This window comes from Protopterus annectens, chromosome 3.part0 (genome assembly GCF_019279795.1).
Source record: "Protopterus annectens isolate FY-2018-M chromosome 3.part0, PAN1.0, whole genome shotgun sequence".
In the NCBI taxonomy this organism is placed as follows: domain Eukaryota; kingdom Metazoa; phylum Chordata; order Ceratodontiformes; family Protopteridae; genus Protopterus; species Protopterus annectens.
In genome coordinates this window covers 661,295,683-661,321,256 of record NC_056731.1, presented here as the reverse complement: position 1 = coordinate 661,321,256, position 25,574 = coordinate 661,295,683, and positions in this window count along the sequence as shown.

Sequence of the window (25,574 nt, the reverse complement as noted above, 5' to 3'; positions counted from 1 at the left end):
AACCCCTCCAGGTGATGCAATCTACTACCCTGTTGATGCCGTCAATCTTAGGCATTACTGACTACCTGTACATGTGTATTCTCTGTGTAGCGTCATGTGGGTGCACAGTACTGTAATGGTGATTACCACATAGGCAGGGGTCCTCACCTTAACACTATGAAGCGTGTGTGTGTGTGTGTGTGTGTGTGTGTGTGTGTGTGTGTGTGTGTGTGTGTGTTACAGTGTCATTGACCCCATGAGTGTGGGCGTGTTACTGTGTGTCTGAATACATGTGTGCGAATACCTGTGTGTGAGTGTGTGAGTGTGTGTGCGTGTGTGTGTGTGTGTGTGTGTGTGTGTGTGTGTGTGTGTGTGTGTGTGTGTGTAGTTGTTGTATTCTCATCCTGTAATGTGAATATGTATTACTGCTACACAGTGAGGCCTCAAGCTATTAACTGGCCTCTACCCTTGTCATCAGCTAGACCGCTATGTAAACTCTCCGCCCCATGTAACTGTACCTGTGATGTCACCTGGTATGGATGTCACCTCTCTAGCCACTGTAGCTTAGTACACAGCTCCCATGTTCCTGGATTAGTAGATGTGTAGACATCTTTGGAATGTCAGCCTTTCTAACAGTGAGGTTGAAGCTACGAATAGCATGCTGGTATTGCCATACATACCTGTGAGTAGTCCACATTGACACATGGGAAACTGCAAACACTGGCACTCAACGGCACATGCAATTAGACCTGAAGGAGGGAAGCAGGACATCATTACCAACATGCTGTTACTGTTGTTACCAAGATACATACTGTGAACAGAAAACAATGCATTCTAAACCTGTACTACATGGTATGTCTGCTGCGTGTCAACAGTACACAACAATTGTAATCTACACTTATCTCCCTATTCTGTTCACCCTGTGCATCAGACCATATGAGCATGTCCCTAAACCGATGGTGTGGATGACAGGGATATGGCACAGGCATCACCATATGCACAGGGTGATGTTTGCCAAGGGCCTAGGCTGCATCAGTGGATGACATCATGTGTGTGGATTAGGGCCTGTGATCTAATTGGCCTTGTGTGGTTGTTATGCATGTGAGTGTCGCGGTGCCCTACAGATGTTTCTGGTGAGTGTGTGTATGTGTGCACACAGTTCTGCCATGTGTCTGGCCTACACAGGGGTATTATTGACAGCTTCAGACTGTACAGACCAGGTTTTACAGCTCACAGTGTCCATCCATGGCCACATGACCTGTGCCTGCCAGGGGTTGCACGGGCACTACCAGGTAGAGGTGCAGATTAGGTACTGTCCAATGACACATGTCCACTGGAACTGTGTCGCCATTGGGACCATCCTGGGCTATGTCCACGTGGCCTGCTGTATCCTCGTGTGGACAGTGCAGCACCAGCTGCACTGCTGCTACTTCCACCACTATGGGAGAGGGCATGTGAGGTAGCTCGTTCACAAAAACCTGCACCAGGTGAAGTAGCTGGCCTACTTCCATGTGCCCTATGCCTCACTCCTACCAGATGTTCCAGCGCAGACAGCTCACGCTCGTGGATTGTCATGCCACGGTCAAGGATTCCAACCATGTCACCCAATCGTCTGTCCAAAACCTCAGCAATCTGCTGTTGAGCATTTGCCACTGCCTGGATGTTTTCATTTAAAGAATGGATAGCAGCCCTCTGAAGCCTCTGCCCTTCTCTGTTCTGTCATTCAGTACGTGCCTATGCCACCATTACAGCCTGAAACATGCGTCTGGTGACACCAGCTGCTGCGCTCTGTCCTGCAGGGCATGTCGGCCAGAGGTCCTCCTACTTGCAGCACTGGCTACATGCCTGTGTGGCCCATCTCCAGTCATTTGCCTGACACCATGGTATGAATACACACCTTCCATAGCCACCACACTTTCCTGTTCCAAGCTACCACACGCTAACTGTCCTTCCTCCATGGCCACTGGTGATGGGGTATGTGTTGGCATGAGATCTGCGTGCGGGGATGAGGGGGATATAGGTGGAATGGCAACCAATGGCACAGATTCAGCCCCTGACAACCCTGCCTGTGCCTCATGCATATGTTCATCACAGCTAGAGTCTGTGGGGATACTAACTTCAGAGGGACCACAGGAGGGTAACACACCTACATCACCTGTGAAGGTAAACAAAGACTCTACATTACAATACAGACACACACACAGACACACAGACACACACACAGACACACACAGACACACACACACACACACACACACACACACACACACACACACACACACACACACACACACACACACACACAAACACACACCATGCATGTGATTTGACAGAAGGCATGCAACATGCATGTGATACAGCAGACGGCATGCAGCTCAGTCAATAATAGTGGTAGTTGCCATACATTCCTGGGTTGCACACAACAGCAAGCATGTGTCATAGCAGAAGACATGAATTTCATACAATCATTGTAGTAAGTATGCATCCCTGAGTTACACCATGTGGACCAGCACAGGTTAACAGAACACATGGCTGATGTGTGGCATATGACCTTGACATTAACATGTAGTATGACATGTAATCTGCTGACGTGTCCATTGACATGCATATATGTTTAACACAATGGTATCCTGCCACATATACAGTGAGGTAATGGTGTCACCTTGCAGTGTTGTCTGTCTGCCCTACAGATAAAATGCACATTTAGCAGATGTGCATGACCATTGAAGGGTATTATGAGGTGTCTATATTGCTATATAGTGTGAAGTACAGACACAGTGCCATTGCATGGAATCATGAGGCATCTCTATTGCTATACAGTGTGAATTACAGACACAGTGCATAGCCATGACTGTGTGCATACACAATACATATATACTGTGGATTGTGACCCACATCAATGAGGTGTATGCACACTAAACCATGATGTGGAATGTGTGACACAGGTCACCGAAGGACATACAGATGGCACCCCTGCACATCTGCAAACATATTTTAGCTGCCTGGCAACCATGTCCACACATGGCAGACTTGTCAATACACCATGCCCCACATGACATTTGTGTACCACACACACACAAGGTGCATGGCTGGAAGTGATGTCCAACAGCAGCAAGGGAAATTTACTGTATCTGTGGCCTGATGTGGTTGTCTGTGTATGTATGTGGATGCTGTACAGTTGACTACTGTCATGCTGTGACACAGTCATGATGTTCAACACATCTTATGTGGTCGAATGAAGTTACGCCTCCAAACGCTGTGCACAGGCTTGTAGGATGTCCAGTGTTCCAAATCTGCAATATAACCATTCAACAAAGGCTATAGTTGGACCATGTGTAGCCAATGTACAACAGAGTGTACACACAAACACATCACATCTACTGTGTGTTGCTACGTGTCTCTGGCCATCCTCCATGGCCATGTGTGAACATGTGTTGGCCAAACGGTTGTGATGGCCATCTATCTCACATGTCTGTGTTATCCCATATGACATACACCCATAGATATCATATACTCCACTATCCACAGGGTTATGCAGACAAAGGGTTGTATGTTTGGTATGTGGGGTATGTTTTATGGGATAGTGAGACTATGTTGCAGCCGGCCCACTACATGTCATGGACATGTGAGATGGCACATCACAATGTGTGCAGTCATAGCAGGGGCATAATCCACAATGGTGAATCCTGTGGGCTGCCCATACTCCAACTCACTGTGCAGTACTGTTTGTGTACCTCACATGTATAGTTCTTATGTGTAGTGCATGTTCCTACATTGAACAACACCTCCACCGTTGTATGCACAGCTGTCCAAACATCTAGCAATGACAGTTTCTGAGGTTTCATGTCGGTGTTTCACTTAGTTTGTAAGTATCGCACATGGGTAGCCAGTGTGATGGATTGCAGATGTGACCTGTATATTGTGACCAGACCATACATTATGTGTACATGTGTTAACTGGCCACATGGTGAATAGATCTGTGCATAAACCTGCCTGATACTTATAACTGTCTCACCTGCAACAGCCTGCTGTCTCAGCAGAATGCCAGAGGTAACTATATAGGGGTGACACAGCAGTATGATCATTATCCATGCCTGTATGACAGCTACAGGGTGCAAAGTGCATGTTAACACATTCACCAGTACAATAGGATATACTATGGAGTATGTACATGTGTGCATACACAGAGTAGCATACTATAGTATGCGGCATGTGTGTATACATGCCTTGCATATGATGTTACATTACATATTGTACAGTGACACATGCAACTATATGGGATATAATAGTTATATGTGCAGTAGTGACTTACCAGGCAACTCCAGGCTTGGTGGTTGAGAGACACCCACCTCCATGATGTCAGCTAAGGTTTGTGGATGCTGTTCTGACGGTGTCCCCAGGTTTGGCAGTAGCTCCTCGGTACGTGTGAGTGGGGGCTGGGTTGGTGGTCCACCGCCTGTTGCATCTTGTTCCCTGGTGATTGCATTCGCACGCTGTTTCGCATGTCTGATCAGGTCCATGCAGTGTCTGCGCACCTGCTGGTATGTGCGGTTTTGGCCACCCACATCATTAACCCTCCTGCAAAGTTCCTGCCACAGGTCATCCTGCTGCTGTGCATCCTGTGGCACATGGCTAAACAGGACATCATAGTTGTCTTGGAGGTAAGGTATAAGGGCCTCATCCTCCAAGCGGGTATAGGCTGGGAGCTTTGCTCGTGGCATATCTGGAAGACATAATGATGGAGACAGGTCACAGTATCTCAGAGATGCACAGAGATACAGCTGCACATACATGTGTATCACATTTATTACATATAAACAGTTGTCTTTGCAAATCTTCAGGACACTGACACCACTGACATGTTTGTGTCACACACATGTGACACCCAATGGGGATTGGATATTATCACCATATATGTGTGTCACCTGATTACATTGCTCATACTCCATGTGGATGCTGTCTTGATGTGGGCATGTCTGTTTGCCTGTACTGGTGTTCTTACCTATCAGCACATGCCTGGATGTGTCCACATTAATGCTGTTGACCTTGATGCTGTGTATATGTCACATATAAACACATACACTGCCTTAATGGACATGACCTGTGACAGTGCAGACATGCACACGGAAGCCTTTACATGCATGTGTTTTGCCATATACATCTACACGGCACTGTACAGCAATTCAACATCCTGCCACGTATCGCCTGTGTTGCACACTGGATAGCCTGATGGTATTTGCAGGGATGGTTATCAACTATAGCATGTACGGCCAAGGTCATCTAGTAGTCTGTATGCCCTGGGCCATATATGAGCCTAGTATGTAAGGTTACCTAGCTGTAGCCGACAGCCATGTTTCCGGCGCCAGGTGAAGCAGTGCCACATAACTGATCCACACTGTTAATGATACATCTACCATGCAGTCATCACACCATGTCTGACAGAGGTAAAATGTGCAGCTTTGCTGAACAGGGTTGCATAGTATGGCAGTAGTATGTAACGTGTATGACACAAGGATCTGTCCAGCATGCGGTGATCCTTGTACTAGGAAGATGGATGTCCATGACGTATGTATTTCAGATCAGGATATGTACGTGTAGCGTGTCCAACATCACAGTGTCGGACATGTCTTTATGCAGGGTAGGCATCATGCTACATAGTGGAGATGAGGATTGTGAAGGCTGGTGTCGCCCATCCAAACATGGCCAATACCCCTTAAAGGTGATATGTGATCCGATATTGGTCACTTGAGTGATGAGTATGGCTGTACAATGATCTCCATGTTCATGGATGGCACCCTGTCATGACTAGGGTTGCCTCTTATGACTACCTAATAGGCTTGGTGACGTCACTAGCTCAGGGAGGTAAACTACACAGCAGCATCCCTTACACACAGTGTCCATTATGTTGACCGCTGCCTAGGTGGTAGTTCATAGGTACAGGGTTATTAACCCAGCGATGACAATGCAATATGCAGCTGTTAGATTGTGCACATATGTCACATACCTCACCCACAAAGCCCCTTCTGTATGTTGTCCACAACACTGAGTCAGCTATTGCTCCTAGGTCATAACCATTCACATACTTACATAGGCTGATGCCTCCCATTTGTCTGTGTGGTATGGGCTACAATGAGGGGGAAGTACAATGAATTAACCCTGTTTTACTGTAGCTGCCACTGGTGTGATATGCACATATTACTCAGACACCTTTTGTAGTGTTGGTTCTGTCAGCAGTCCACTGGCAGAACACTCCTGTGACATACAAAGGTACATCTAGTATACTGAGTGTAGGTGGAACACAGTATGGGTGATGATGTCCTATGACCTGTCACAGGTATGATATGCAGTGTGAAATCACCCGTACTGTCATCTACATCTGTACTGCTAACAACATATACGTTGATTAAGGTTCATGGACTTTCAAACCAGACTCAGCAGGGTAGTAGTGCAGTGCCTCCCATTATGAGTGGTGTCTCCACTTTGTGGGCTGTGATAACTGTTGGTGTGCACCATTCAGTGTTTTCACAGACTGACATGAAACTATGTTTTACATGATGTGTATGTGTAGAGCAAACTGTTTTGTCATATGTGTATGATACAACCAGGGATGTGGACAGGTCCTATGCAGCCTGAGTGCACCTTGTACCATCATAGTTATGGTTACAGGGGCTCTCTAGTGTTCATGGATATGTGATTCTGTACCTGTTGGGGGGGCAGTGTGTTTATGTTATCCAACACCCTATCTGTATTGCTTATTCATGCTCAGCACTTGTTCAGAACATGTAAGCACTACATGAGCTACTAATTACTATAGCACTCAATCCTCCTCATTACTTACAGGTAAACACTGTTTGTACTTACATTTCCCACTTGCTTAGAGTAAAACAGCTCTTGTACACACTTTCCTCACATATCTAGTGGGAAATAGTTAAATATTCAGGCATGTCCAAGTGTCAATTCCCAGTGTTATCTCCTGTCTATATGATGAATATGGGCATCATGAGGCAATATAGAAATTGTCTCGTGTACACAGTCAATACTCCCCTACTACCATACAACACTACAACCTGTGGGAGATGCACATATCTAGCCATGCTGGAGGTTAAGCTCTCTCCAACCCAGACTGAACCTGACAATCATGTGGGGATGTTAAACGTTTGCACCACACCACACTCATCACATTGTCTCACTAGATCTCCACCACCACAGGCCACACATAGTAAGACTACAACATTTGCGGAGCCTCTCAATACTACTCTGTCTAGGCAACAGAGAACTCCAAAGCAGAAATGCAGGCAGCCCCCATCCCCCAACACAACACCAATTACTTATAGCCCACAGACTCAGTGTGCCCATCAACCACAACCAATAGGGCGATATAACGTACCCAACACACTAGTCATAGGTGACTCTGTAGGCAGTCACACTGATGTCCCACTCAGCAGGCTACACAAGGTGATAGTTACTGTCAGCTGCCTGTCAGGTAACAGGATCTGCAACATAACCTATGCACTTAAGTCACTCCTCAACAGGTACAATATGACTGTATCATTCTCCATGTTAGTGTGAATGCCCTGAGATGTATCTTCCTGGACTACATGTAAAGAGACATGGAATAGCACTCTGATCTTGTAGCCCAAGCAGGTATCACCCTAGCTGTAAGTAGCATTCGGCCATTGTCCAGACTGATAATGCAGTACAAGGACAAAATTAGTTACTTCAGCAATGGCTATGCTTCTGGTGTCATTCCAAGGGTATCCAGTATCTGTCTGCTTTGATTGACATGGTCGACAGAACATGATGCTTTGGCACAGATGGCCTGCACCTGTCGGCCCTGGGATTACGGATAATGGCTAAGGCTCTTGCTGCTCCTATAGTGCCTGTTTTAGGCATGGTTCAAATAACATATTCACCACCATAACAGGAACAGGCAAGCAAAACCTGAGGGTAATGCTACTCACTGCTTGACATCTTCATCTCAAATGCACTCGCCCGAGGCACTCCTTGTAATGGACCACTTCAATATTTGTGCAGTGACTGGGACCTGCTTCTAGGCTCCTAAGAGCACCCCTGCACTACCAGGCTATTACTCATACCACACCTTTCAGTCATGTAACCAGGACCGGAACACCCACGGCGGAGGTGTGTCCATATTTCCCAAGGATATCCACACCTCCAGGCTGGTTGCTTAGCACAATGCATTAGAGGTAATCCAAGTGCAACTAACTCTGGCCATAACTGCTATACAAATTGTAGCTTGCTACAGATCCCACACCATACCCCGCGGTTAACGGTCCACACTTCTTGGTGTACTGGAAAGTAGGGTTCAAACAGACACTACCGATGTGCGACTGACAAAACCCCACCATTAACTGGGATACCTACTCATGTACCGACACATTAGGCCAATGCATTCTGGGATTCATAACCTCCAATCGCCTGGATCAACCTATCCACACCACCACCAGGGCCAACAATATCCTAGACCTGGTCATTACCAACATGTGTGACTGGTGTTCCACACCTGGGGTTATCTCCTCATTGGTCAGATCTGAACGTACGCTAATCACCCTTGTTATCCACATCCTAGCACCACACCCTTTACGGAAAACACAGTACAATATTTCTACAAAGCCAACTTCAGGCTTCTTATGACAGCAGTAGTAAACGTCATGACACCCATGCAGATGGACAATACAGTTACAACCTCTGAATCATACACAACTGTACTTAATTAGCACTTAAACGACTGCATGGATCATGCTATCCCAAACAGAGCCATGATGGTACCCACCAGAAAATGGACACCACTCTGATGGTCCACTGCAATGGACATAATGTACTACAGAAGGAGGAGACTGTTGCAAAGTAGAGAACAATCCCATGAGTGGAGGCGCTCAGGCGCTCAATCCCTGGTCAGCCTCAGTAAGAATCTGAGATCCCTTATCACATCCTCCAAAGCTAGCTACGTGAACATTACCGCAACTAATTCCAAGGACTACCACAAAGTGTTCAAGAGGTATGTCACTACTCTCGATGGCGATACCCACATCTGCTCTGACATACAGCAGTAAGGCATGAACATTACAGAACCGACTGATATTGGCAACATCCTGGCAGATAGGTTCAGTGCTAACTTTACACCCCTCTCACACCCTAAAGGGCCCATATCTATACAGGAATGATGCAGAGTCCTTGCGATCACAACTACGCAGTTCAAAGCTGCACTCTCTAAAGCAAGGAACACAGCATCCATATGACCGTACAACATCCCAGGCTGCGATTTCTATGAACTTCAGAATGAAATGGCTCCCCACTTGAGCACCATATTCACTAATAGCCTTGCATCAGGCATTGTGGCCCCTGAATGGCGCACAGCAACAGTTATCACACTCCACAAAGGTAGCGCCACAATGGACCAGGGGAACTATTGTCCTATCCACCTGACTAGACTGTTCTGCAAGGCTATGGAGCACATCATCATGGATCTCATTCACAGAGACATTGGTGGCCTCCAAACCTTTGATCCCATCCAGTTTGGATTTGTTAGGGCCAGACCATGCCTCCTAAACCTGGTGGAGTCCTTTGAGACAGTTACTAAGGCAGTAGATGAGGGTAAGGAGGTCCACACAGCCTACCTTGACCTCTCAAAGGCTTTCAACACCTTTCTCCATTCTGGTATTGTCAACATACACATCCACCTGCGTTAACCCCTACGTCACGAGATGTTATGCAAAGTGGCTCATGGACAGAACCCACACAGTGAGGGTAGCATACCCTACTTCCTACTGTAAATTTGTTACAATTGGCATCCCCCAGTCCTTAGTCATAGGGCCCCTCATGTTCGGTATATGCTTCTCTCAGGTACAGGCTAGCACAGGAGGACTTACCCTGAATAGGTTTGTAGATGACTGCAAACTAGGGGCCATGATTGATTTCCCAGCTGATACAGACACCCTCCATAAGGGTGTCACTTGGACGGATACCTGGTGTCAATAACATGGCCTCAAGCTGCATGCCACAAGGTGCATAGACATCCCCTTTGGATTACACCAATCACCAGTGGACTATCACATAGGTGGTAGTCCCCTACATGCATAAGATATAATAAGGGAACCCAAGTAAATAGCATTCACTCCTTTGATAACCATATTGCCAAGGTGGTGTGGATATCCTTCTACGTGGCCACCCTAATCTCTAATGGGTTTGTAGCCAGAACAAAGGCAGCCATTGTGCCTCTCTACTCATGACTTATGAAACACATTAAAAGGTACAACACCCCATTTGGGATGTACCTTATGAGACAACAGCAACGGCTTTAAATACCACAACATTACCACACCAAGAGGAATACTGACCTCCAAAGGATGATGTATGCAGCCCAACTACAGAAACCCCAACTGTACTTGTTTGCATACCGCATACTCAGAGGTGATCTCTGCTGAACATACAAGGCCCATGTCCAAAACAATATTGATGGATATGCTCCACATAAGCAAAAGCCACTGAGAGCCACATGTTCTGGGATATGTACCTAAATGCAATGATGACTAGGATGTGCTGGAAGGATACATTCCTGACCCGGACACTCACCATGCTTTGGAATATGATTCCTATGTACATCAGGCAGGGACCCTCACTAGCACTCTTCAAGTGATACCTCGATGGGTGGATGGGAGACAGACATGTACACCAGGGATTACTGCAGTGGCTCTGGTGTACAGAGGCGCAGGAAATGAATGGCTCTGCTGTTCACAGGCACAGAACATTAACCTAGGGAGGTGCCGCAAGTGAAAACACTGTAGTTAGGCTTACGAATGGCCTTGGCCAGACAGCATAGTACCTAACTATGAACCTATGAAGCTATTACATGTCCTTTGTGCATGGATAATTGACTAGCTCTTCCATTTCAATTAGCTATCATGCTGATACACTGTCTGGTGACTACAAGTCATATGTAACCTGTTATTGTGTATTGTACATGCCAGTAGACATACCTGATGTTTGAATAACATAACAGTAATGCTATGTAAAATGTTAAACATATCTACCTACAATACTGAACATTTCACATTTTTGCCGCAATATCTCACAATGCAAATCATAATTGCACAGCAGGACCACCTTAGACATGTTATTCTCAGTTATACACCCATACATATGCCTACTGTTACAGTATATCAACATATACTATCCTGTTATGGCACGTACTTGTTGGACAAACCCTGCCACTGACAGCGGCTGGAGTGGAATTGTTATGTTTAAAGTCCTTATATAACATCCCTTGTGGTGTATGAGGTGTTTACCTTGTGGCCCACAGCAGTACACACAATTTCTACGAGCATTACTATGCTCAGCAATACATCACTACATAATACCATTTGCCACTGTATGCATTGCATACACTTTAATTAATACAGAACAGGTACTACATATACTAACATACTGAGTGTTCTACAAACCTTATTAGTATCCTGAGTTGACGATAATATAAGTCCTATTCGTTTTCTGTTGTAAAGTTTTTCTCGTATGTACATACGGTTTGAATGTATGACAAGCCATCCTTTTATACTTAGATATCAGTAACATGTGGTATCCTGCCACCAATTGATGTTCCAGAGTAGATGGTTACATGCACATCAACTATGCAGCTACTCCATTAGCCAATGACATGGCAACAGTGGGATATAATTGAATACTCCACTTGTGCATTGTCCTTTGCCCTACCTTCGAGGAAGATGGCCTGGATGTGTTGTTTGTGATGAATTGCAACAGCTATATGGAGACACACAGAGATATATTAACTTCATGGCCCCTGTGGATTGTGTGTAATGGCTAGAGGATGTAGTTCTACATGTGAGTCTAGCTGTTATATCAGCCGTCTGATACGGGATTATTGCAACCAAACCCTGTAACATCGGCGTCTGTTCCATTGTACAACAGCAACGATTTCACATAGGGCCATTATAGTGTGTCTCTCACAAGGTATGTTAAGGCTTCTGCAGATGTCATAGAGTGAGTGGATGTCTGTGATGTTATTACAGTCTGTATTGCAATTGTTTCGGGTGTGGGGGAGATGTAGGTGGGTGTACATAGCAGATGCAGGTGTGTAGGAACCGCATTTATACATATTCAATATGTCTGTGAGGGCTCCTTCCCTATTTGAAGACCTATCCTGTAGTAGACTAATACTATGGTAATTGCAGGCTTATTCATTAAGCCATTGTTAATTGGCTCCTGTATAGCATGCAGGTGATGTTGGTCCTTCAATTCCTTCGGAAATACATTGGTATGTAATGAAATGTTGCCACATGAAAGCTGTCTCGTGTATTTCTGTCACAGATATTTGCACTCATTGGAGTTGTGTTGGTGCCTGAACCTCTTTGGCTTGGGTTGCCACCTTTTCAAATGGCCATAGTGGGACATTTGCAGGACACACATCAGATTTTAGAGGCCGACACATACCCACGGTCAGTACAAAGTATAGAACTTTACATATATGCCTATATAAAAGCTTATATTCTTGTAGCGGTTTACTTGCTTATCCTGTTTCTTGTTACATGTAGGTATTTTAGATACAGATGACTATTTTATGCAACAATTACATTAAATATGGAACATGGCAAATATCTCGAGATTGTAGGATATTAGTATTTGTACTCATTTTGGTCAGGACACTACCGCACATAGAGGGACTGCCCCTCGCAAGGTGGGACAGGTGGTAACCCTATCTTTGGCTCATGTCCATAGCACATATTTGTAATAGTGTATAGACATATATGCTCTCCATATCCTTTGTTCATAACATTCAGTCGTGGCGGAATGTGTGATTGCTATGGTCCATGTTATGCACATATTTGAAGACTTCAACCGCTTTATACAGCATACCCATGAATTCAGGAATGCACACATTCCAAAGACCACATTACCGTTTCCAGACTCCCAAACCCCACAATACCGAACACTCAAACTCACGACAGTCAAACTCCCAGAACTAACACAAACATAGAACACATGCACACACAGACACACTGCTACCCATCACATCCAAACAAACCATTCTACACTACGTATGGCCAGGTGGCCATGCTTCCATACACACCCGATATAGGTGGCTGCACCCCCCACACCACACCTACTGTAATAATCTACCTCTGAGATAGCACAAACAGACACAAGAAGCAAACCCACACACACACATTACAGTCCCCTGGAAACACACACCCCACTCAGAACACACACTACAGCAATCAGAAACACACTTAAACACAGTACCTACCTGGACCGCAGCACCAGAAGCACTAACTAAATGTCCCTTAACATCGTGATAATAGTACTTGCAGTTCTAGTGTTCCGGTACTGTGGTCTTTTGGTCTTTAACCCTCTTGATTATGCCCGTCGGTATGTAAAGCATTCGGTATTTGGTAGTATCCTATTTATATGTACCTCCATGGTTGTGTAGATGTTAACCTATCTATATGTTTGCATATATATGTATATCCATATATATCAACATATATCTCTCTATCACCCTTTCTCTCTCTATATTGTGTATATATATGTATATATATATATATATATATATATATATATATATATATAGAGAGAGAGAGAGAATACACCTTTCATTGGGTACATGGCGGTGTATACTATTTCCCAAACTCTGCCCTTTTGTGTTTTAACCTGTCACAATGCATACCTGCCATTGGTACATCTCAGGTAGCTTAGTGGTAGGTTAATATGAAGATTGTGTACATGGTTGCGTGTTCTACTCCTGGCAGTGGTCGTTTTACCTCTCAGAGCAGGCACTATTAGTACAAGGGTAAATAATGCACATTTCAGTGGTTTTGGGCAGCTTTGCCCATGATCTGCGCAATATTCAGCAAAGGTTAGACCTGTGTTGCGCATATCCATGTAGTCATGTTTAAATGACGCTTACTGGCACTTACCAGTGCAAAGACCTGCTAACATGTGCTTAAACGTGCTCTAATGACCTGCATCCAACATCCATTATTCGGGACATCAGAATTACGTAACAGCCCTTGCAGGTCGTGGAACCGGGACCATGCATGAGACAGTCAGTGGCTTTACCACTGGGGCATCTGGGATATGTACAAGTGTTATCCATATCACAGTGAGCGACACACTGTAATGTGCTACAACTTGCCACAACCATGACTGGAGAATGCTGGGGTGACAGATACCTGTCATGGGTACTCCTCATGCTTTGGAACTACATCCCTGATTACATTATATGGAGCCTCATTAACATACCAGGGAATCCTTGCAGAATGGGTAGGGAACAGTGGTTACACCCCAGGGATCCCACAATTGGCTCTGCTCCACAGAGGGACAGTTAGTTAATCAATGGGGTGGCAACAGCAGACACATTTTGGCTAGGCTTATGAATGGTCTCTGACAATTAGGCATGTACCTACCGATGTACCTAGGAACCAGTACATACAGTATCAACACATGCTGTTAGCTTAATTTACTGTTCAGGTATTGACTTACCTTGTGTCAATAGCAGTTGAGTGTGCAATAGTTGAGGGCTGCCTATGTAAGATGCACACAGTAGACCACCTATACATGACAATTTACAGGTGGTCTTGTGTGTGTGCCATCCATTTTACTGTGTGTGCAGGTGGAGAAGTGTGTTAGTCCGTAGGGGCCTACACTGTCAGTGTATGTGCTGTACGTTCCCTCTTTGCTAAGGCATGGGCATATTGGGCATGCCTCCGTCTGCCTACTGGGGCTGACACAGGGTGTTTGTGGTCTGAATCCCTCTGTGCCTTTGGCAACTGCGGTGGGCTGTGAGGGCCTTCACCATTATGTCCCTGCTGCTGCTGTTTCCGTAGGATCATATTATGTAGCATGGCACATACTATGAAGATGTGGACACACGTGCCTTGAGAGTACTGCAAGGCTCCACCAGATATGTCCAAGCAACGGAACCATGATTTCAGCATCCGAAACACACACTCTATTATGATTCTGGTTTGTGTGTGTGCCTCATTATGGCATTCTTGCATGGGTGTGTGTGCATTTCTGATGGGAGTCATCATCCACGGCTCCAGTGCATAGCCAGCATCCCCCACAAGGTGGCCGTATGGGACCCCCCCCTGACAAATACCTGGTACAGCTGTGAGGCATGCCAGATGTGGGAGTCGTGGTAGCTTCCAGAGCTGCCAGCACACACATCCATGATAATGCCCTGGGCATTGCACATGACCTGGCAGTTGATGGAATGGTATCCCTTGCGGTATATGTAGTGCCTACCATGCTCACCGGATGGTGACTTGATATGTATGTACGTGCAGTCTATTGCACCCAGTACCTCCGGGTAGTCTGCTACACGGTGAAAGAGGCACATATTGCTGGCCAACTCCTCCTGAGTTCGGGGGAAGTATATATGCTCATTGGCATGTGGTAACATGTCATCCAGGAACTGGTGGAGTACCCTGGATGCTGATGCCTGTGAGATCCCCATGATATCTCCAGTTGGCCTTTGAAAGGTACCTGTGGCTAGTATTCACAAGCTTACACATACCTTCGTGTCCACTGGGATGGGTTCACCTCTGTTGTTTCTGGCTCTGAGGCATGGCTGGCACAGCTCAATGATTTGCTGTATGATGTCCCTGTCCACCCCGTAATGCTCTACTATCTCCAGATCATCTAGCCCCTGGTAGGTTACCCTTGGTCTGAGCACTCTTCTCCTCCGGTGCCTGAGGTGGTTGTCAGCATCATCCTCCACACCACCTTCAGTCTCCAACACATGCTGATGAATCACAGCTATGGAAGCTCCCAACATGTGCATTGTAAAAGTTCCCTGTCTGTTTACACCGATGGTGCAGTGTTTGGGAATACACGAGTGTGTGTGAGGTGCCTTCACACTTTATACTGTTGTGCTTTGAAAGCTGATGATGTCATAGGGTGTGTATGTACAATCCAAGCTGCAGGGTATCTTACTTATGTGTTTTACCGCAGGTAATGCTATTGTGGTGCCTTTGGTGTTGAATTACATTTGGCTGCTGTGGATCACCTCTTGCCCTTGATTTTACCTTTCAAACCAATTCCCCTCCCATTGTCAGGGATGCATCCAGCAGGCTGCTTTCTTGTTTTGTACTTTCCCAGCCCAGGATTGTGTTGCGAAAGGTGTTCTATAGCCGATCTACTACAGGTTTGCTTTGCTCTGCTGTGACAGTTCTCTTTTCTTTGCAATCCGGCACCTCCCCTTTCCTGTTCTGCAGGTTGCTGCTAGCAGCCTTGTTAGCTACAGTCAATGGCCCACTGTAAGTTAATAGGTGTTAATTTCTCAGTTGTACTCCAATTACCCTACTGCGGCATTTCCTTATTGTCTTCCCATAACCTTCCTGTTTCAGCTGTGGTGCGTGCCGCGCACAGCCGTTTACTGGATTTCGAGCATGTTCTCATCTGCATACACATGCGCTTTCGGTCACCTTGTGTGCTCTCAGCTAAGCAAAGCTGTGGCTACATCCACACCTCTATCCTGTGGCTTTGCTTAGCAATGGGCAACCTGGATTAGCAATGCTCCAATGTGCTTACAGCTATGGTGGCACACCCCTCTGCTGATGTAATGTATACCTCCAGGCCACTCCTTGGTGTTATACTGCTACGCCGTGTGGTACAGCCTTACACTGGAAAGGCGTTTGCGATTCAGTATTACTTGCCTCATTTGCATGGCATTGTCTACTAATTCATAGTTACCATGCCAAACACTGTCACAGACCCTTAGCAACCCTTGCGCCTTGGTTGTGGTGTAGCATGCATACCATTGACTATTATGATGAAATCATGATTTGTGTTACATTGCAATTTTATGACATCTTTATATATTTTCCTTGTGTTCCTGTTTGCGCACACATGTCCTGCGGTTGCCCTTTAGTGTGGCCATGACATCAAATGTTATTTTTTATGTATTGTGCATGTTTTTTATGCCATTAGCTGTATAATTAGCCATTGGCATATGTTAACTTTGTAATACGTAAGTTTGGTCTGCTTTCCTGGCTCCGATGTTCTGTTTGAAAAAATGTAAACCTTTTTTTGGTTTACATTTCTGTATGCTTACGCTACGCCTGCACCACTTCATGAATTGCTATGTACCTTCATTTGCATGCTGCACTACTGCGCATGGGGTGATTAGCATACATGCTCCGAGAGCTGCTCAGATCTGTCATACGCTGGTAGTGCATGTGGAATTGGATCATACCTGAATTGCTCGGCAGCCATATTTGGCGTTAGACCGCCTATGCTACGCCTGCACCTGGCGCAAGCTTCATGAATCCTGGGGTACATATATTACTAGGTAATGGAGTGTATCCAAGCACCATAGCTCTTGTCTGCCATCTTACCTTTGCATGGTAACTTTTTCTACACATAATATGCAGTCAAACTTTGTAATAATGTCACCATTCAAACAAAAAAAATCTCTAGAATCAGCCTCTTCAAAATTGGTGAAAAGCCTGCTTAACTGCCAGTTGAATTCATTGTACATGCACCACCATTATCTCCCTGGTGCCATTAGCCTAATCCTTTCCTTTACATTAAAGTAATCTACTCTTGTGATGATAGCATTGTGTATTGCAATGCCCATTCCTTCTCAACTACTGCTTCCCTTCTCAATCTGCCTTGTTGCGTTATGCACATCTGATGAACTCCAGTTTACATGTCCACATCTACACTTTCCCTTAGTTTCTGATCCCAAACACATCTATTTCTCTTTCTTACCTTGCACTTAAGTTCTCATCACCCCTCAGTTTTCTTAATCAGATATATGAATCTATCCCACATACTGTACACCCACCTCTTCTGCTGTCATTTTCTTTCTGCATCCTCCTGTTCTGTTTGCCATGGCAGTCCTTATAGCACCTACTTATATATAATGTATTTATGGTTGATGAGTATATTATTGGTGTATAGTTCATTCATTTCATCCTGTTTAATGTCCTTATTGCTGCACTTGTTGGAATACTGGGATCCCTGATGGATTCTTCTGTGATCGAGACCCACCAGTGCAGTCACAAAAGTGTGCATTTCTAGTCAAAACTGATCCTCAGGAAAAAAAAAAAGTAAAAATCAATTCTGGGGATTGTTGAAGCCCCCTCCCGCTAACATGTCGCAGTATGAGAGAGCATGCTCCTACACCTCTCCCATGCTTCTTAAATATACTAACATCAAGATCACTATATCTTGGGGAAAGGAGAAATCCCCGCAATACCACAAACTTGATCTTTAAATACAAAATTGTAGACTAATACATTACCGACTGAACATTACAGTATCCATCACCAATGTGTTATATTTACGCCTGGCATCATCCTGACTTGTTAATTTTTTTTGTTTGCTCATTAACTTCTCTGATTGCTCTGCTGCAGATATTTTTTTACTATCTGTCAGGCTGCATGTTTTTTCTTTCAGGTCTACTGCAATATCAGTTTTCAAATGTAACCTTTATCTATCAGCATTTATCATGTATTCCATTGTTATAGACAATTCTAATATGCTAGTATTCAATGATTTGTGTATTTAGTGTTTCTTTTCTTATGAGAATTGCTACTGCTTGATGTATGCCACTTCCATGAGCTTGTATTATAATGATGTTTTTATTATACTTTGCCTGAAATAATTATGAATGATTAATAGAAATGTAGCTCTGTAGGATTTCTCTCTAACTTCCACTGGGACATGCCACATTCAAGTAAAAAGGTGCATTGCCCAGTAGAGCTATTCTGGTCAACAAACTAATAAATACATAAATAATCCTTATAGTGTAACATATGTTTACCATGACGTGTACTGATATAGATTCCAGTTTAGAATTTTTCTGCAGGCAGTCCATCTTGGCTGCTGAGACTGGAGTACAGACTAATCTAAAGAACAGCACATGGATGATGTCATCCTACATAAAAATGAATCGATTTTCTAACTGCCGGTTTCCTTTTAGTTTTCTTTATTCTGTTCTTCCACATACATTCAGTTGCAGAACTGTGGTCATCCTCAGGCCAGTGGAAAAATATGCATACACCTCAGGCCAGTGGACAATATACATACATCTGAAATTGCACTTGTTTGGGTTCTGAGGTAAAAGAGTTTCCCAGTGTGGCAAATGTGTTACACAGGTATACATAAAACTACAGTATACTAACACTACAGCCATAATGAGTTAAATTAAATGAATGTAAAGGATGGTATAAAACTGCAGACAGCCTATAATGGAAGCTGAAGAGCTGTATTTAAATATTTCAATATTTCATTATGTGAAAAGGTTGGTGGCTTTCCATTTCTGACTGCAAGTCTATTTCTAATACCATTTTCAATGCGGTGTACCAGGGAAAATCATCATGCTCTTTTGTTTCTTCATAGTGATGTATTTTGTTATCATTACTCATACTTTATTTATATCTGTTAGCGCTTCATAGTAATTGTCCTTATCTGCCTTTATACAGACAACATCAGCAGGATCAGAGGCAAATGCTAAGCTAAACCGCATACAAATTTCTGTCTCAGACCAAGTATCAGTGACTCATCTCTGTGAATGTTAATGTATGACTGAAATCCATCTTCTTACAATTGCAAAAGGGAGGGAGAAGGTTCAGACTGATTAACATCATCCATTTCATAAAGTCCTGCTATTTTGATAGTTACTTACTCCTTCGTTTGTTGGTTTTCACTGCATACTTCATTCTGTAGATGTACTGCTTCAAACAATGAAACTGAGTGTGCCTTACTATCTTCTTATCAAAGTTATGCAAAATCTGAAACACTCTGCTGCACCTGTAGAACAAGTAACAGATTGTACAGTAAGAGGTGAGGCAGAACAAAACAGAGAAATGGTCATAGTTTAGGCCCTTTATATAAGGGATACAATACCTCTCAACTTTTTTGTGCAAGAATTCTGAACAAAGCCAAAAATAATGGAGGGGGCAGACAAAGACCCAAAATCAGGGACAGATTTTCTGCTGAAATCTTTGAAAGCTGATCAAATTAACAGGTTAACATTAGCCTGTATTTTCTGAAAGATATAAAGTCTGAAACACAAATGTTTTCATTGTTTTATGACTACAGTACTCAATAATTTATCAGAAAAACACAATTTTTATGAAGAACAGATCAAAAAATGTCTTGCAAAAATGTGGGCATTCTGCGAAATTCTGGTCAGCTGATTGATACGTGCTGGACATTTCCTTGTTATACCTAATCAAATGGGTTTTTGTTACTTGTTAACCGATGCATGTCTGCATTCTTTAATGCTTTGTCCTTGAAATGTTTACTTATACAGACTGTAATTCATATATGATCGCAGCAGTTTATTAGATATTTTTGAATTACTGTGGTCTTTCTTTTTCCTTACTGATATATTTTTTGCATATCGATTATGGATAATAATGGTCTATCATGATGAGCCTACTTGTTTGGTTAATAAAATGGTAACTATGTAGATAGCCAGTGGTGATGATAATATTTCATTTTTTTCTTTTCATTTCTATGTTTGAAACTTTGAATAAACCATCCATAGTATCAACACAGATGTTATCAATGTGTCTGATTTACTGCAGAACTGGACTGGCAATGCCTCAGCATTTATAACTTTGAAACAATGTACATTACAAGATTGTCGCCATTCAGCAATTTTGCTTTTTCACTTCCTTCAGTGTTGGTACAGATTAATAGGAGAAAGAATGCATCTGTGTTTGTATATTTTAAAAAGTTAGGGCACCATCTGGTGTTTCTCAGAAAAATGAGCATTGTCTCCTGTGAAAGGAAAACATATTTATGAGTCTATTTTAGCAGAAGTCAAGGAAAAATGAAGAAATGCATTCATCAGAATGATTCTTGTCTGCTTCAAATTGCTCACCATGAAATATACATTAATCAGTATGCTTACATTCCTTCTATTATTATTAATTTTTGTTAAGTAAGTCCTTGCTCCCTTTTTAGCCTTGACCTTGAGCAACAGGGGAAAAGTAAATCTGATCAGCATGTTACTGAAAGGAAATTATAGCACCTAGAGGAAACCTTCACAACCTTAGGGGTTAAATAGAATACACAATTGGGAATGCTGAAGCACTTTAACAAATTACTGTTAGGTTAATAATCATTGTACTGGGACTGGTTGGAGATGTGTACATAGCTGAAAGGCATATAAGTAGAACTGACTAATACCTTTAATAATGTGAAAATGTGCTGCCTTGTTTTGCTTCACATTACATTTACTGTATGCTAAACTTATCAAATGACAAAATAATATCCTTACTACACTGTAGCTGCAGCCTTGCTGTTAGGCTGTTGCAGCCATGTTGTGACGAAATGGAGTGCAGAGCACAAAAATTGGTTACCTTCATAAATTAGACTAGGAATGGCAATGTGTTCAGCTGCAATTTAATATTTTATCAAGTAACTCACTCATTGATCAGTCAAATCAATGAAAAAATAAATTAGTTATTTGGCAATACACTGTGTAAAATTAGTTCTTCATTCTGAGTAAAGGAAATCTGCTGCATTTTGAATGGATTATTTTTGGCAGTAATGTGATGTGTTTGAAAATCCATTTTAAGTACATACATTTTCAGCCAAATGGGATCGACCATCATGTTGTCATTATCAAAAGCATTCAATGAAAATATTACAAGTTTCTAAACGCACAGAATAAAGCAGAGGTAACATATGCTTGTCATTGATAAAAGTAAAAGGACTTAACTGCCAACACTGAAGGATTGTTAAACAGTATGGTTTTATGGCTGATAAAGGCTAAAACATGTACTGTGAAACATTTGGACTAGACAGCTGATCATAACAAGTTTTTTTTTTTTTTTACAAAATTGTAATCATAACTACTGCCTTTAGAGCTTTGTTCCTGAGGTGAATTTCGATTATTACCTTTCTCGAACAAAAATACATTTATTATGATTCATTTTTAGTTGTTAGTATAACTTACATATACGATTACCTATCACTGTTGTAGTGACTGTTATAAATGTTTTTATTATGTATTTATCTGGTCCTTCAGTGGTATCTAAATGTTTAAAGACTGAAGATGGGACCAAACCTAAAGCATTATACAAGCCTGAATATATTATTTGGAAAGTCAGACACATCTTTTGGCATTCTTTATTACTGGCCATATTTTGTTTTAATTTACTTTCTTTCTGAGGAACACAGATTTATTTTCTAGATAAGTTGCCTGATTTATTTAGAAGAAAAGAAGTACTTCTAAATGATTTTTCTGTCCATTGGAACACATGGAATTCTTAAAAAGCAAGTAAAAAGCAATATTCCCATTATCTTCCAGCAATACAGTTGTCTGAAGGAGTTCTTTGCCACGGCTGGCTCACACCATCACTCCTTGCACTGTCTTGCTTAAACATTAGCTATCATGTTTGTAAACTTTTCTACCCCAAGCCCAGCAAAAACATATTTCAATAATGCAGAAGTGAGCTTCTAGCTCTTTTTAAAGTGAATTCTAGGTGTCATCCAAAGTTGAAAGGGCAGTACATGATTACCTTTTAGATGAATATTTCTATGTTTAGAGCATGATTTCTGTCACAAGTCATTATTTGAGGATTACACTGCATGCATGGATCCACAAATAAGTATAAACTAAAGCACAGGCATAATACTCTCTTCTTCTTGGAATGTTCTAATGCTACGTTATAAGTACCAAGAATTATGTAGATTTTCTGGGCCAGAACTTTGCCTAGTAAAAGTCTGTGTTGCAGAATACAATTTGGTACTGCTGGATTTGGCTCTGCTTTGTCTTTTGAATTTTGGTCCCGTTCTTCTTCTTTCTGTTGTGGCTATTAGAACAACACTATTATTGGTGTGAAGCTCAGTACTTAAAAGTCCTTTGGAAATGCACTACATCGTTGGTATTACAAATGCAGCAGACTGAAGCACGGTAACTGCAAAGTATTATAGCTGATGGAATGAATGTTATATGGAACCATTTCATCTTGCTACTACTAGTGTTGGTTCATAGGTTCATACGAGATTACTAGGCTAATGGCTTAAGAGCCCTTACAAGCTTAGCCAATATAATCCATTTTACCCAACATATGGCCCCTAATCATATCAATACATGAATGGCATAGAGTATGAGACATACTGAAATAGTACCATATAAAGCTATGTGCACACATGAGTAATTGTAGCAAAATGAGACAGAAAAAATAAAAATAAAATGAACAATACACTAATACAGAGATTACAGAAATTTGAAACAATTAATTTTTTAAGATACTTGCAGTACTTACATTAAAAAAACTGGAAAAAATACAAATAAACATTACTCGAAGTGAAAAATAGAAGAAAACAAACATTCGGCTGTAAAGAGTGAAAAGAGCAAAGGGAGAAAAAAAGTGTCGGAAAAGAGAATTTTCCAGGGGGACTACAGGAGCAGAGCCACTTGCTAGTAAGATATTCTTTTAGTTTTGTTTTAAATGAAGCCAGGGGGCAGATCATTCCAGAAATTAACTGTTTTGTTTAAGAAGAGTGAGTCACCATGGTAGTTATGTGATTTAGTCATTTTAAGTAGAAGCCTGTCTGAAGTTCCGAGGGACCTAGTGTGCACTTGAAGTTGGACGAAGGTTGAAATTGCAGGGCAGCTATTGGGGTTGTGTATGATTTCGTGGGTGAGTGTAAGTTGGTTTGATATTAACAGGTTGGGAAGTTCTAGCCAGTTAACTTGATGACATGCAGAGCAGTGATGGGCTTTATAGGGATGGTTGGTGGCAAATTTAGCAATTTTATTATAGCAGTATTCTAGGTTTTGAAGGTTGGTCTTGTGCAGGTTGGTGAAAATATGCAAGCAGTAGAGAATTGTCGAGAGAAGCTGAGATATTGCTGTGGCAAGTGTGGATTGGGGTATTAGGTAAGGTTTGGCTCTGTAGAGAGGTCCGAGCTTTGAATAAACATTTTTGATGGTTAGGGAACTATGAATATTGAATTTGAGTTGGTCGTCAATTGTAATACCTAGGAGCTTTGCCTGGGAAGTTGGAACAATTATGGTGCCATTTGCTGATTGAATAGAGAGTGGCAGGGAGCAGGACTTTGCAGTTTTGTTTTTGAAAATTAGTAACTTGGTCTTACTTGGGTTTGGGATGAGTTGGTGGTTTGACAGGAAAGTTTCTATTTCATGGAAAGCTTTTTGCATCTTTACTTGTAGTTCTTGTGAGGAAGGGGCAGAGCAGATTAGGGAGGTATCATCAGCGTATTGAATGACTGAGGCAAGCTGGGTAGTAGTATTAAGGATATTAGTAAATGTGATGAAGAGAAGGGGGCCAAGTATTGAACCTTGGGGTACACCAGTGGATACTGGTAGTAGTGGGTAGAGATTGTTCTCCCATTTAGTAGCCTGTTGATGGTTTGAAAGATAACTGAGAAACCAAGTCAGAGATGTATCACTGAGATTGCGTGAAGCAAGTTTGTTAAGAAGAAGTTGGTGGGAGATGGTATCGAAAGCCTTTGACATGTCAAGGAAGATAGTGAAGACTAGTTGAACATTGTTCCTAAGGTGATGAATAGTATTTGTGAAAGAAAATAAGGCTATGTTTGTACTATACTGGGGTCAAAAGCCATGCTGGGTATCAGATAGAAGGTTATTAGAGGTAAGGTGGTTTACGAGTTGTTGCTGAATGCATTTCTTTAGGCTCTTAGCAATGGGTGAGAGGATAACTATGGGGCAGTGTTAAGAGATGATCCTAGAAGGGCGCCCTTGTGTTGGGGGATTATGGGGGAAGCTTTCCAGAGGAGGGGTACATAGTGTTCAGCGATGGAACAATTGAAAATACATTTTGTGTGTGTGTGTGTGTGTGTGTGTGTGTGTGTGTGTGTGTGTGTGTGTGTGTGTGTGTTTATATACATATATATATATATATATATATATATATATATATATATATATATATATGTGTGTGTGTGTGTGTGTGTGTGTGTGTACATGCATTATACACCAAATAGATATCAGAGTTGGCTTCTTGAAAGAATCACAGTTAAAACTAGAGTAATAGCAAGTTATGTAGAGGAAAGTAGGACAGAAAGAGGCTAAGTCACTTTACCAGAGACAGAGTAGTTGTATTTTCCTTTAGTCATACAATTTATTTTTAGTTCTGATGGAAAAATGGGGTAAGAGAGATGATCATAAAGAAAAATACAGAGAAATTCCTGCAGTTTGGGACCAAAGACTGAGAACACATGGTCTGCGCACTGAAGCCTAGTTTGGGCAGCTTGGAGGAGAGAACCTGATTGGTTAAGATTTCTAAGGTTGTATGTTTGTGCATCTCTAAATTGGTTAAAGGCTAGTGGGGGAAGGGCTCATTCTTAGTAAGTTTACAAGCTGAAAGGCAAGTAGAAAGCATGCTGTTTCACAGGTAGCCAGTTAGCTTTTTCAGTGATTTTGCAGTAGTGTTCATTTCTTGGGCAGACAAGGATGAATCTGCAAACATACCTCTCAACCATACCGAATTTCTCATTTTTTATTGGTTTTGAGGTCCAAATAATAGGGTGACATGATGCCCGAGTGGCAACCCTTAATTTCCGAATTTCTGTGCTTTTTTTTTTAAAATGTTTTTTGTTTTTCA